The sequence below is a fragment of the Peromyscus maniculatus genome, chromosome 18 (assembly GCF_049852395.1).
Source record: "Peromyscus maniculatus bairdii isolate BWxNUB_F1_BW_parent chromosome 18, HU_Pman_BW_mat_3.1, whole genome shotgun sequence".
In the NCBI taxonomy this organism is placed as follows: domain Eukaryota; kingdom Metazoa; phylum Chordata; class Mammalia; order Rodentia; family Cricetidae; genus Peromyscus; species Peromyscus maniculatus.
In genome coordinates, this window is record NC_134869.1 from 4,095,537 (window position 1) to 4,104,705 (window position 9,169).

The following is a 9,169-nucleotide window of genomic DNA, read 5'->3' on the forward strand; positions in this document are numbered from 1 at the left end:
TCTTCTGAGAGATAGGGAAGGACTCATTCCCCTCTTGGTTGGGCCAGTCTCCTTCATGGTCAAGGTTAGGCATGGGCATTCTTTTCTTTTCTTTTTGTTGCATTTAATTTTGTTACTTTTCCTTCTTTTCCTTTGCCCTTACCTTATCCATTTAATGTACTGGCCCAGGGATACCTCTGTTTTTCCTCTGGGTCAGAGCTTACTCAGCTTCAGGTTTTGGTGCAGGCCTCTTTTAGGCCATGGTTTGGCCTTTTCATTCTTAGGGTTGGTCCCTGATTTTCTGGGTGAGTGAAAGCCATTGTTAATTTAGGCTTTATTCCTGGTCATCATCGGGCCCATCCTTAGGCCTTGGAATACTCTGTCTTGACGTCTTTTGTTTAATGTTGTATCCTGGTCTACTTTCATTTTAGGGGCTTAGCATGGGCTTTTTCAGGGACCATGTTAGCCTGGGCTACTTTCAGGGTATGGCTCTATCCAGGCAGTTTTTGTGTTAGAATTCAGCCTGGTTACATTGAAATTCTGGGACTGTGTGGTACATTTTTCTCTTTTAGGATTGAAGCCGTAGATATTTTTTGGGTCCAGGTTTCTCTGAAGCTAGTTTGTAATTTGTAATTAGCCTTGGATTATCTTCAGCCATTCTGAAAAAAAATATCATGTGGATATTGATAGAGGACAGCATTTACAGCCCTTCTCTTACATCTCAAGTATATTCTGAGGAACATTGGCTCTTTCCAAGGGAAATGGGCACAGACACCAACACACACAGCACAGACTCCAGAAGAAATGAACTACATATTACAAAAATAGGAAGGTGAAGTAGGGAGGACACAGTGGTGCTTGGGAGACTCCTTGCTGCTGCATTGGTGACTGTGCCCATGGTAAAGAGGCACCATGAGCTCACGTGGAAAATTGTTGCTTCTCATTAAAGATACCAAAATAGAGTCCCAACAAGGTCTCTGCTGCATTTCCTTCCTTCTGTGATCTGCTCCCATGAAGGCATATCACAGGCAGTTAATATAACAGCAGAGGATGGTCCTCCATTATCTAGTGGCTGCCTTGTTGGGCACATGAGGGTTGTGCAGATCTTCATGGGGCCTCTTATGCAGTGTGGGCATAGTGTCCCCTCCTGTATGTCATTCATGGCATGCACTATGAGGGTGCTCCTTTGGTCCTTGCTATGGAAACACTTCTCAAAATGTCATTTGTCTTCTACCTTGAAAACTCCTGGAACAATGAACCATGCCTTAGTGATCCCTTTCAAGAAAGCTCCTTGTCATGTCCACTCACTGATGTGCGACCAGGTCTTCCCACAAAGAATGTCTGCAGTGACTTACCAGAAATTGATTCCTGCTCACATTATTATAGTTGTGAATCACAGGCCACTTTAATAGAGTGAGCTGCCAACCTGTCAAGGGCACACATGTAACCATGACAATGATTCCTTATGGAAAGTCACAGAGGCCAGGCTTTACTCTGCTCAGGGGAGCACAAAGGTGGTCAAGCTATGCAGATGTTTTTTGGACTGGTAATTTGGGAAGGTGCCTGAAGGCTACAGTTATCATCATTGCTTGGGGACAGCTTCCCATCCAATCATCCTCCCCTACTACAGATGTTCACTGCTGAGAAGATGAAGGTCAATGAGGATGGAGCAGACTCAGGCCATATGTACACAGTTCAAATACTGGTCAATCATTTCTGAGACTCAGTTTATCATCAAGATTCTCTTATCATGAGGCTGGTATTATGCCATCTGCAGTACCTGGGGCTTGGGGAACAGAGCTGTTTGAAATTTGCTCTCCAGGCTGTCCCTTCACCAACATTAAACACAACTTGAAGTGGGATTGGCCAGAAAGCAGAAAGCCATGAGGCTGTCCCTACCTCCTCTCATCATGGTAGTTGATGACTTCTGAGGCTGTCACTCACTGGGTAGCAGTGTAACAGCAGTTCATCCTGTCCCATTTTGGAAAGTGGAGTCCTGGGACAGGTGCTGACTCTGCCTCAGCTGTTGTCACCTTTTCTAACAAATGTGAGTGGAGATTAGTAGTAGAAAACAATGGACATATCCCACTTTGAGAAAACCCCTTCCCAATCTCCCATTGTCCTTTGCCTTCATGCCTCTCTCCCTCCCTGACAGTTTATCTCTCAAGGCTGGTCTCAGATTTTCTGCAATCCTTCTAACTCAGTCTCCTTAGTGTCAGGTTTCCTTTATATTCTTTATTACCATGGATGTTTTTTTCCCTGGTCTAACAAGACATTTGAACGGTAGTGGGAAGGAGGCTTCTTAGAGATCTGAGGAGTTAGTCAAGGTATCACAGTGTTCATTTCCTGTATGGTAGATCTTATTTGAGATAGAAACTTACACTTAAGAATTGTGTCATTCAAAGAAAAAAAAACAAAACTGAATTAACATGTTCTTCTACTGGTCCTCAACCAATAAAATCTCAGTTATAAAAGAAAAACTGTGCGGAATTTCTTCCTGTTATTTCTAAATGAAGTGTAAGCATTGTGCTATCCTCAACCCAAACAGGATTTGGGGAAGATGGCCTCAATTAAAGCAGCTATCTAATCACAGACCTTGAAGTACTTTTCCTGTGTGCAGCATCAGAATCTAGAAGAAGAAAAGTTATACAGTTGCCCAGCAGGGATGACTCTTTGCTGTCTCAGCCTAGAGGCCTGTGGTAACAGTTGCAGTAGGAACACCCCACCTGGAAGTCTTCCAGTTGAAATCATTGCATTTTAGGCACCCAAAATTTTCTGCTTTTCACCAAGTTCTGTTTAACCAGTAAGTGTTTTGGGGCTTACTTGATGGTGGTGATTTACTAATCTGTAAGTGCAGTGGAAGAGGAAGGAAAAACTGAAAACTCACATGTGCTTGGTGTCAAATGGTATCTAGGGATTTAACACGTGACAAAGATTGTAGATATCCATTTAAGAAAGATCCTGAAACATCTACACATTGTTATCAACATCGTAGACAACATCAGTGCTCTAGAAGCATGGAAGTTCCATGCACAGAATGCAGCATGATCAAGCATGCCCCACCCAAAAGTAATAGTGCCACTAGCCCATCATAAAGGATCAGGGCACCATCATTGTTGTGCCAAAATACACACATGCTTGTTCCTACACAATACCCACATACATGTGCCCACATTCATATATTTAAAAACACGTATTTTTCTACATCTTTGCATGCACACACACATACACACATAGAAATCTAATTTGAAATTAAATTTGATGTACACTAAATTGGCATATCAAGAAATTAAATAGAAACAAATAACCTTTGAGTATTGGTAGGCATGTATATGGTAAGCATCTTTTTTTTTTTTTTTTTTTTTGGTTTTTCGAGACAGGATTTCTCTGTGTAGCTTTGCGCCTTTCCTGGAGCTCACTTGGTAGCCCAGGCTGGCCTCGAACTCACAGAGATCCGCCTGGCTCTGCCTCCCGAGTGCTGGGATTAAAGGCATGCGCCACCACCGCCCGGCTATGGTAAGCATCTTATATGCAGAACTATGGGTATAGTTATGTGCACGTTTTTGTAAGTATCTGTATGGTATAGATAATATGTACAACCATATATAACTGCATATTCATGTGTATATAAATATAAAAATATACTGAAATCCCAACTCCCAGACAGCAGCCAAGGAGGCAGCAGAACTTTCTGAGTGGCCAGCTTGCTGTGTTAGCTCTTTTCTGCCTTCGACTCTGAGTGGCTGTTATGTTTTTTTTGAAAGGCATAACTTTTTAATTCACAACAGAGAAACTGCATTTGCCTTTTGAGAAAATATGCAAAATGTAACTTTCAAAAAACAGAAATATGAGAAATATTCTTTGCTATCAGTATCTAGAAATGAATATCACCACAAGCTTCACAGACTCCTGCCAAAAAACTGTCCCAAGTGACACCCAGCAGCCCCAAAACACTCCTTAGTTTAGTGTGGGGTACCATCCCAGGCGCAGGTCAGAATGACCCATGGAGCACATGGAGATGGTGAATGGGCATCAGTCCTTCTGTGGAGATCATCTCAAGAGGAATTACTGACCCTGCAGGCAGCTAGAGACCTGAACAAGGCTGCCAAAGAAAGGGAGTCTTCCAAACACTTCTCTGGTCTCATATCAGGTTTCTGTCCCCAAATGCTACAATGTGTAGGGACAGAGGTGCACATGGCCCCAGAACTGATGAGCCCTTACTCTAGATTTCATTATGGTCCTTGTCCTTGGAGTGGGCTACAGTCTACATGTTCACCAGAGTTCCTCACAAAATGATGCCTTTATGTATCAGCCATATTTCCCAATACCCCTACACTTCCCTCCTGGGGGGGGCTTCCCTGATACTCAACTCCTGGTGGGCCCAGTCATTTTACCCATGCGGCATCACATTGAGCCATGGACATGCACCATGGCTCAGGGCCAGCACTGTGCCTATTAGAGCATGTAGTAGACCTGAGAATTCATTCTAGAGTTGATGGAAAGTGGAATGTAATGAAACGTGTGTCAAAATGAAAGCAATAGGAGTCAAACAGATGAATGGCAAATAGTGAGGGCTTTTGGATCATGTCCTCTCTGTGTGCCTTCATCAGTCTTCAGATGTGACGCTGCACCTTTCCTCCATGGAGGGACATGTGGTGCTTCTGACCTGCTTCAGGAAATTGTCAGGAAGTCCTTTCTAGGTTTTCAGGGGAGATCTGAGTCTTTCCTCACATTGATACATGCACTCAAATAACGTCCTATGTCAAGCCCCATGTTTTGAGATAGCATATTCTGAATACCATCAAGTATGAAATAAAGCCTAAAGTCTGGCTATAATTAATGAAATGTATTCATATTTGATCCTGAAGTGCAGCATTTATATAAATTTAAAGGTGAACCTATGTATATCTTGTTCTGTTCATGTAATTTTGCATCCACTTTTCAGTAATTTTTGTTTTAAAAGTATCTAGAGATTGAAATATACAAGGTACTTCATTTACCTGGAATATTTTTTCACTAAGTCTTTGATACATTAGTCTTCTTCTTCTTCTTCTTCTTCTTCTTCTTCTTCTTCTTCTTCTTCTTCTTCTTCTTCTTCTTCTTCTTCTTCTTCTTCTTTTTTCTGAGACAGGGTTTCTCTGTGTAGCGTTGCACCTTTCCTTGAACTGACTTGGTAGTCCAGGCTGGCCTCGAACTCACAGAGATCCACCTACCTCTTCCTCCTGAGTGCTGGGATTAAATGCGTGTGCCACCACCGCCCGGCTGAGACATTAGTATTCTAAAACATACAATAACCACAAAGGCTATTTAACTTCTGAAGTGCCTTGGAAATTTTGACTTTTGTAAGAATGTTATATTGGGATAAGTATGTGATTGTTGCTGTAACTGGTTAAATGCTGAAACCTGAACTGTCCACAGCGGCCTGCATAGCACAAATGACCAATAGCCTTAGACCAGGGAAGTGCACGGGACACATAGGACAGACTCTCAAAGGCACAATGCCAAGAAGAAACATGGCATTTCAATGACTCACCCCAGAATCTTCCTTGGTGCTTTTTCACTGGTTATTTCCAGTAAACTCACTCACCTGCATGGCAGAGTAACTTCACTTTTGCCTTTTCCCATGAATTACACTGGACAAGCAGTTTCTTCAAGCTAGACACACAGCAACCCTCCTCCCATCAAGAATTCTTCCCACTACAGTGAGCTTTTATTAAGAGTATCATTCATTTGAAACAAAATTCAGTTCAAAATTTTCACAATGCACTTTAATAATAATATTCTCTAACTTTCAGAACCACAAGAAAATCCTCTAAGGCAGAAAGCCACAAGTTGGTCATGAAAAGTACCAGGGAAGGGCCAATGAGATGCCCAGTTGGGTGGAAGGAAAGACCTTACTCCTCCTAATTTGTTCATTGACCTCTATATAAACAGAATGACAGAATGGCATGATGTGTTGTGTATGTTCATTCTCTATCATATGTATGTATGTATTTCCCCCTCTCAAAATAAGTAAATGGATAGATATTATTATTTTAAATTTGATCGGTTGATTTCTATACACTCATCATATAAAATAATTTTTAAAATAATGAAAAAATCGATGCAGCTCATAACTTTTTGTAACTCCAGTTCTAGAGGAATCAACACCCTCACACAGGCATACATGAAGAAAAAACACCAATGCATGTAAATTAGTGAATAAACAATTAAATTTTTGTATTTGATAGTGGTGTCAGGAGCCCCAGAAGCATCCCACAGAACTAACTAACCTAGGCTCGTAGTGAACCACCAACCAGGTAGCTTACATGGGACTGACCTAGGCACTCTGCAGATATTTTACAGGTGTATAACTTGGTCTTCTTGTGAGACTCCTAACAGTAGGAGCAGGGCTTGTCTCTAATTCCTGCTTTTGGACCCCATTCCTCCTACTGAATTGCTACATCCAGCCTTAATAGAAGAGGTCATGCCTAGTCCCACCACAACTTGATATAACATGGCAGACAGATATTCATAGGAGGCCTGCCCATTTCTGAATAGAAAAAAGAGAAGGAGGAATGGATGGAGGTCAGGAAGAGTGGAGGTGGGTGGAGGGTTGAGAGGAGAGATAGAGGTGAAATTTTGGTTAGGATGTAAAAATAAAAATAAACAAATAAATAAAAACATTCATTACAAAAGAAGGGGGAATATTGATGTTTATCATATTTAAATTTGAGATACTAAAAAATGTCCTTCAAGGGACATTGCCACTTACTCTAACTTTATAATGTGCTTGCAGTTGTACAGGGATAGTTAAATCATGCTAGGCATAATTTTGAGCTGGTCTAATACATAATATGTTTGCCTTGTAATTGGAATAATTATATCATGTTTAGGCATTATTATGACCTGGTTATTGTTTTACATTTGGAAATTAATCATGACATAAAAAGATATAATTGTGTGTCAAGTTGACATGGGGTGAAGTTGTGATGGTTATTTTTGGTTGTGAAATTTACTACATCTGCAATTAAGCAAAACCCAAATATGGAGGGGTACACCTGTGAGGTATTTTTGCTTAATTTGAAGACAGAAGATACACATGTAATCAGATCTTTGCGTAAGGAAGACATTCCCTTAATCTAGATATTGATGGAGAAAGAAACACCTTTACCTCAGATGTTTTGAGTCTCAAAACCCCACCTGTAATCAGCCAGGCCTTGTGCTGGAAGCCCATATAAAGAAATGGAAGAAGGGAGCTTTTGCTCTTTAGCTGGTTGGTCTCACCTTGCTAGCAAGTTCATTCTGTCGCTGGTATTGGAGCCAACTTCTTTGGGATTCCAGACTATACTACTGGTGGGTGAGACATCAAGTGTAGTGGACTGAGAAACTGCTGGATTCTTGGACTTTGTCATCATAGCCAGCCAATGTTCAAATAGCCGGAGCACGGCCTCTAAGTCATTCTAAAAAATAGCCTTCTGTATATATGGAAATTCATTCAATAAGTTGTTATCCCATTGGAACCATGACCAATGCACCAGCCAGGTAGAGAAATTTTAGAGTAGTTTGGATCTCACAACAGCCTTATCTCAGTTATAAATTCCACACGGTCACATTCCCTTAACCCGTGTTTTAGGTGATGATTTGATGCTGGCCTACGAGGTTTCTATACCTTCTGGGCAAGAAAGTAAAATAAAACAAGTCTGATATTTCTCAAACGGGACACACAGTAATCTAATTAAGTGAGTAATTATATGAGATGGAGAGATTCTAGCTTAAGTGAGGAATTAAAAGCCAGATGTCTTAGTTTCAGTGGGGTAAGACCTGGCACCCCCTCCCACACACAGGAAGATCAGAGGACAGTAGGTTCTTTTTACCCTTGATGTGAGAGCTCCAGTCTGGAGACCCAGGGGATAACTTTCTTTACACATTAAATCTCTGCCTCACTGTCAGTCTCAGGAGTCAGATCTATTCCAGAGGAGCTTCACCAGAGTAAATCAGTCATATGGAAGAACTTTCTCAATATAATCTGAGATCTGCTGTGGTAAAAGAGCAGCTTCAACCACTTCTCTCCTTTTTTAGTTTTGCACAGAATCACTCTGCACCAGAGACATGTGGGCCCTGACACAGGCTCCATCCACTCCACCTAGTCATGAGGTTCCTCTCAACTTTGCTTATCAGACCATCAAGAGGGATTCCTCATCCTACCTCCACCCCCAGGAGGGTCTTCTCAATATTTATTACAACAGACTGGCTTAATAGGTGTTGTCAACCTAGAAGAGATCTACCATATCTGTTCTAATCTGACAGTCAGTGACTGGGGCAGGATCCTGAACCTATGAGAGCCCTGAATGGATGTGTGGCAGCCTAAGACAATTAGCATGCCTGTCCCTACAGTTTTCAATAAACTTCAGTCTTTGGTGGGGAGTGATCCAATCCACCTAATACAGCACACAGGGCTGGGAGGACAAGGGTCTATTACAGGGACTGTGGAGATGGCTCACCCATTAAGAACATTTATTCTTGTCTCAGAAGACTCACAGGACAGACAGCTAACAGTCATTTTTAACTTAAAATGCAGGTGGAATCTGCCCCCACCTGGCCTTTGTGGGAACTGCATGTATGTGGTGGCAAAACACCCATAAGTATAAACAAAAGCGCCACAAAATATCCTAAATTGTCTTGCAGGAAATCAGCTCTGCTGTTCACTTATCACTCATGATATATTTCAATCCTTTATACAAGTTTAATGAGTGTTCTCATTTCCTGAGAGGCCTGGAACAATATATTGTGTTTCCCTTTAATTTGGTCTACATGAAGTTCCGTGAACATGTGTGTACAGTGTACAACATTTTACTCGTAGCTAAATATATGACCTCAAGGATACAACATGTCTAATTTTTCTATTATGTAGTGGGTATCCATGAGGTAGGCTATACACCAACATCCAAGTCGCCATTCCCCTGTGTAGCCCCGAGGCCCATGGCTGAAAAATCTGTGTGCAGCCTAAGATTCCTGGAACTTACTGAGATACATCCAAGCCTGTGATTTCTGGCTTTGCAGCATGTGAAACCTCATCTGACTAAAGAAGAGTCTTAGAGTGAAAAGTTTGAAATTTATTTTATTCATAAAATACATTCATTTTACTCAATGGGAGTTTTCAAAAGAGCAGTCATTATATACAGTATATAGCCTTAGCAAACTATTAAAA

At 41.4% G+C, this 9,169-nt stretch overlaps 1 protein-coding gene across 3 annotated transcripts in view; it reads left to right on the forward strand.

The window, feature by feature from the left end:
• Positions 1–9,169, forward strand: part of LOC121830722 (disks large homolog 5-like) — a 249,446-nt gene that overhangs the window by 136,547 nt on the left and 103,730 nt on the right. The gene's annotated exons all lie outside the window — the stretch shown is intronic.